Genomic DNA, 5,838 nt, shown 5'->3' with positions numbered 1-5,838 from the left:
AGACATCTCTAAACTTCATAAGTTCATATGGACTACATAACCAAACTAATGTAAATTTCCATCCATGCTGTATGAAAAGATAACATAAATCATGAGGACTCTGTAACCAATAAGATTTATCATCGCATGTAGTCTCAGAGCTGTTCCCATGCAGTGGGATCAGCATGTACATCACCTGTCTTATAGGTTTTTTTCCTTCATGTTTGTAGGCAAATTTTCGGGAGATCTCCCCCCATCAAGTCTGATATTTATCAATGGTGAAGGAATCCATAGTTTATTTCCTGTGGAAACAAAGACATAACCCCTCCCTTTCAATACATTTTTGAACTCCACTATGAAGTTAAGATATCCTTAAAATGTGTGGGCTGGTTTAACTAACAGTTTTTCTACACTCCAATGTCTCTCAGTAGCTGCTGTTTTTGTTCATTTGTATTTAAAGAAGTTAAAGTTAATAAAGCACCATGTAGGGTCCAAACACCCTGTATTACGTTGTCTCCCATCCTTATGTGACTTACTTGATTCATATTACTTTACTCTCTCTTTAAAGACTTCACTTTATTATTTTCAAATTGTTTATTTCTCTATCTTTTTCAGCACCTAAGCACATTTTCAAGCATACTGTACTTGTTCAAAGGTTTTTTTTAGTCTGGGCTCGGCTTTTTGCTTGCCTGCATCCATTCTGTTATGAGCCAAGCTTTAACGTGCCAGGCAGCAAGTTCCAGAGAGGATACAGTTTCTAGGAAGCTGTGTCTGACTCTTTGTCAGGAATTTTTCTCAGATTTCTCAGGCTTTATGCTTGGACATACAAGCCTGATATTAGGCACCAAATGTAAGCAGCCTTTCTTTGGATCACCAACTTCTGAATAATGATGCAAGGACTTCTTATTAATTGTGAAAGCTTGTTCTTAGCTTAGGCTTGTTCCCAACTAGCTCTTAAAACTTAAATTAACCTGTTTGTATTCATCTATGTTCTGCCATGTGGCTCATTATCTATCCTTAGCACCGAAAGTCCAACTTCTTCCACATCTGGCTGATAAATTTCCCACCTCAGATTCTTTCCCAGAGCTCCTATTTCTGCCCAGAAATCCCGCCTATTCTCTTCTGCCTAGCTATTGACTGTTCAGCTCTTTATGAAACCTGTCAGAAAGTGCCTTAGACAGGTGAAGTTAAACAGAGACACATCTTCACAGTGTACAAAAGATGATCCCAACACAGAACCACTGTGGAGAGAACTGGTTCTTGCACACATGCACTGTTGTATTTATGCAGTTTAATGATGCTGTCACTCCACATTCCAGATATCTCTCTTGTCAAAGTCACCGATCATCTTCACAGGGTGTTGCTATACAGGCTCTCTCCATTTTACCTTCCCATTTTACCAATCAGCTGCAGTTGACACAGTCATATTTTTCATTTGGAAGTTTTATCTGGAATTTGTCTGTTGGATTCTGGGAATCTACACTGTTGATATTTCTTGTACCAATGTTGATTCCTCATTTACTGCTGGATCTGTTCTCTAACACTGGAGTGTCTGCGACTCTAACCTTTTTGTTCCATTCATTCTCATGGTTTTTCAAATGCTACTTACATGCCAGAAAATGCATGTACCCAATGCACTTCATTCTGCCACACTCACTTTTACTGTGTTTCACAGACACTGATTTTACAAATGGCAGGGGTTTGTAGCAACTCCCTCCAGCAAATCTCTCAGGGCATTGTTTTTCCCATAGCATGTTTCTCCTTCCTATCTCTGTCACATTTTGGTAATTCCTACATTTCAGACTTTTTCAGTGTTGCTATCTCTGTTATAGTGACTAATGGTCTCTAGTGTTAACTGTTGTAGTATTCTAGTGCCCGGTGGACCACATTCATAGAAGGTATTAATCTTCATCAGTGACTCTGTGTTCAGCTAGAGAGATGGCTCAGTGAGTTAAAGTGCCTTCCTCCAAACCTGGCAACCATGGTTGGATCCCCAGAACCGACATAGTGGAAGGAGAGAATCAGCTCCTTAAGGTTGTCTTCTGTCCACCACGTGTGTGCTATGACACACCTATGCCTCCACATGTATACACAATAAATAAATGTGAAATGCATTATAAAATAATGTGTATATATTTGTGACCATTTTACTCTACCAAATGGCTATTTCTCCATATCTCCCCCTCTTCAGCTTTTCCTATTTTACTGAATAACAACATATTAAAATTAGGTCAATGTCTCACAGGAAATTTTCTGCTCCCAAGCATGGGTCCTTGGGCTGCTTGCCTCAGAAGTGCCACAGCAGGCATCATGAGAAAGTGAAGAGCTTCACCAAGAATGACCCTTCCAAGCCTGTTCACCTCACGACCTTTCTAGGTTAAAATGCTGGCATGACCCACATTGTCCGGGAGGTTGACAGACCAGGATCCAAGGTGAACAAGAAAGAAATCATGGAGGCTGTAACTATTGTAGAAACACCACATATGATAGTTGTGGGCATCGTGGGATATGTCAAAAACCCCATGGGATGTCTGTACCTTCAAGACAGCATTTGCTGAGCACGTCAGTGATGAGTGTAAAAGGCGAATTTCTACAAGAACTGGCACAAATCTAATAAGGCCTTCACCAATAAGAAATGGCAGAATGACACGGGCAAGAAACAGCTGGAGAAAGACTTCAATATCATGAAGATGTACTACCAAGTCATCCACAAAATTTCCCACACTCAGATGGGTCTGGTTCCTCTGCGCCAGAAGAAGACACACTTGATAAAGATCCAGGTGAATGGGGGTACTGTGGCTGAGAAGCTAGAATGGGCCTGGGAGAGTCTTGAGCAGCAGGTTCTTGTGAACCAAGTGTTTGGGCAGAATGAGATGATTGATGTCATCGGGGTGACAAAAGGCAAAGGTTACAAAGGGGTTACCAGTCATTGGCATACAAAGAAACTGCCCCATAAGACCCATTGAGGGTTGCCTGTATTGGAGTTTGGTCTTCTCTGTGGCTCGGGCTGGGCAGAAAGGCTACCGTCATCAGACAGACATCAACAAGAAGATTTACAAGACTGATCAAAGCTACCTTATCAAGGATGTCAAGCTGATCAAAAACAATGTATCTACTGACTATGACCTTTCTGACAAAATCATCAACCCAATGGGTGGCTATGTCCATTATGATGAGGTAGCCAATGACTCCATCATGCTTAAAAGCTGTGTGGTGGAAACCAAGAAGCGAGTGCTCACTCTCCACAAGTCCTTGCTGGTGCAGACCAAATAACAGGCTCTGGAGAAGATTCACCTGAAATTTATTGACACCACCTCCAAGTTTGGCCGTGGTCATTTCCAAACCATGGAGGAGAAAGCATTCATGGGACCACTGAAGAAGGACTGTTTTGCCAAAGAGGAAGGTGCTTTATGCCAAAATTTGCTTAACTAGTGTGGTCTCAATAAAAACGTTTCCAGTGGAAGAAATAGAAAGAAAGAAAGAAAGAAAGAAAGAAAGAAAGAAAGAAAGAAAGAAAGACAGAGAGAGAGAGAGAGAGAGAGAGAGAGAGAGAGAGAGAGGAAGGGAGGGAGGGAGGGAGGGAGGGAGGGAGGGAGGGAGGGAGGATGAAAGGAAGGAAACAGAGAACATTGTGGAGAATGTATCCACAATGTGTGTGTATGTGTGTTTATTTATGTGTCAATATATTATCATCTGAACATCACCAGTCTGTCACATTATCAGCTTAAAAGATATCTTTGTTTTCTAAATGGAGTTTTATTCTATATAATTGTATGAATGTTTTATGCCTAATATGCTGATGGCAGAAGTTGCAAAGTAATCCCACACTATTTCAGAATTGCATATAACAAAGGGTTATTTATTTAGGGGAGACTTACTGATCACTGTCCTAGATCACAATCCTCTGCATGAACGGGGAACAGGAACAGAATATAGCAGCTGGAAGTGAAAGCCAGAAGCAAGAGAGCCAGTGTAGGCTTTACAGCTGCATTTATAGTATAAGACACCATGCCCAAGTGGGCTGGTATCTTAAAGGCTATTGACTGAAGGAGCAGAAGGAGCTCCCACAGTACCTTCCCCTTTTGTTTAAATAGGAGAGTTCCAAAACCAATACAAAACTATGTACACTAGGAACAGATATCAAGTATAATATTAGAATTACAACTAGTATAAACAATATTAAGCAAGGAACATATACTAAATGTTTTAATAAACATTCTATTGTAAGGAGTCTATATTGGAAATGGCTTGGCTAGATCATAGAAGGATGGAAACTATGACTATCTAATCTTCAACACCATCAAAAGCCTGAGAAGAGAGATAATATTACTTGAGTAGGCAGGAAGTACAATCAAGCAGCTTCCAAAATGTGCAGTAGATGACAGATACAATTGGCTGCCTGGGCAATCACTCAAAGTTTTGTTTGCAATATTGAAACAACCAACTTTGGCTAAGGCCTAGAGTAACTGATAGATCATTTTAAGAGGCAGGAAATTTTTCAAAACTGTTTTACCCTGTCTTGACAAGATTTGATAGTCTTATCTCTTGTATACTGCTTGTCCAGTCTAGACATCATGCACTTTGTCTAGACATGGGCAGTTTCTTGCCCAAAGGCCAGTTGTGACAAGAAGAAGACAAACTCCATGTGAAGTGTCTTTGGTGCTCAACTCTCTCTTGGGAATAAATCAGTGCTGCCAGAAGCAATCGTGTCTCACATCAACAGAATCCTAAGTTATTTAAATGCCATATTCTACAGATCTTTGAAGTGGTTGAATGTTACCTGTCTATGCAGTATCTAAAGAACCTAATTAATCTGACTAAACATATAACAAACATGAATGACTATTGACCTACATAAATTAAAGATTAAGACTTCATGTAAGATTATTAAACAATCTTTAAACAACTGTGCAGTAAAGGAGGACAATGACATCAAAATGTAAACAATGTATAAATATCTTAATCATAGGTAGAAATATATAATGAAATGTGATAAATATATCCTAAAATTGTATCAATATACAAAATGTCTTAAATGGATATAGAAACATGAATAAATACAATATGACAAATATTGTATTTATGCATGTAAATATGCATAGTTTTACAAATGTTGTAAACAAAAATAACATATAATTTGAGCTTGTATCAATATACAAGAAACTATACCAGTGTAAATTGTCCATAAATAATAGCTCACAAGCATTTACTCTATTACTCACTATTATTTACTATTATTTGTGTGAATAAGTTCACACTAAATTACCTATTCTCCTATTGAATCTTTCCTTTTTTTGAGATCTCTAAACCTACATAATTTCTACCCCAACCCCCAACTCCATGCAAGTAATAACCCCTAAATGGTGTCTCTAATGGTGACAACAAACTTTGTTAGGGGAAGGGATGATGCTTTCTAGAATTACTTCCTGCTGTCATGGGGGAAAGTTTATTTTATGCAATCCTATAAAAGTAAAATGATGGTTAAGTTTCAAGATTGCTGTTCTGTATAATTACAAATGGTCTCTGAGTAGTTGATGGGGTCTTTTTGTTTGTTTGTTTGTTTGTTTTGAAGTTGTTATTTGGAGAATAAGTTCTTATCTGGCCAGAACATTGTAAGAAGGTGCGCCATTTCTGCAGCTGGTACCCCCAAACCAGTCTCATAGTAGTGCTGTCAGCATCATGATGTCATATCAACCAGATGGAGTTATTGTTGTGTGGCCCCATCTTCTTCCTAGAAGCTTCAAAGATTACTGCAGGAAAATCTACTGTTCATTGTGGAAAGCTTAAGCATCATTCATATAAACATTTATTCTATGAAAGGTACAATATAAACAAAATGGGCATGGAGAAAAGTAAACC

The 5,838-nt window shown here is 38.8% G+C and overlaps 1 pseudogene; it reads left to right on the top strand.

Moving 5' to 3' along the window:
* The first annotated feature begins 2,213 nt into the window (after positions 1 to 2,213).
* Positions 2,214 to 3,411, top strand: LOC142849003 (large ribosomal subunit protein uL3 pseudogene; annotated as a pseudogene).
* The last annotated feature ends 2,427 nt before the right edge of the window (positions 3,412 to 5,838 follow it).

This window comes from Microtus pennsylvanicus, chromosome 4, assembly GCF_037038515.1.
Source record: "Microtus pennsylvanicus isolate mMicPen1 chromosome 4, mMicPen1.hap1, whole genome shotgun sequence".
Taxonomy (NCBI): Eukaryota; Metazoa; Chordata; class Mammalia; order Rodentia; family Cricetidae; genus Microtus; species Microtus pennsylvanicus.
Note: the sequence above shows the minus strand (reverse complement) of the source record. Positions and strands in the feature narration are given on the sequence as shown.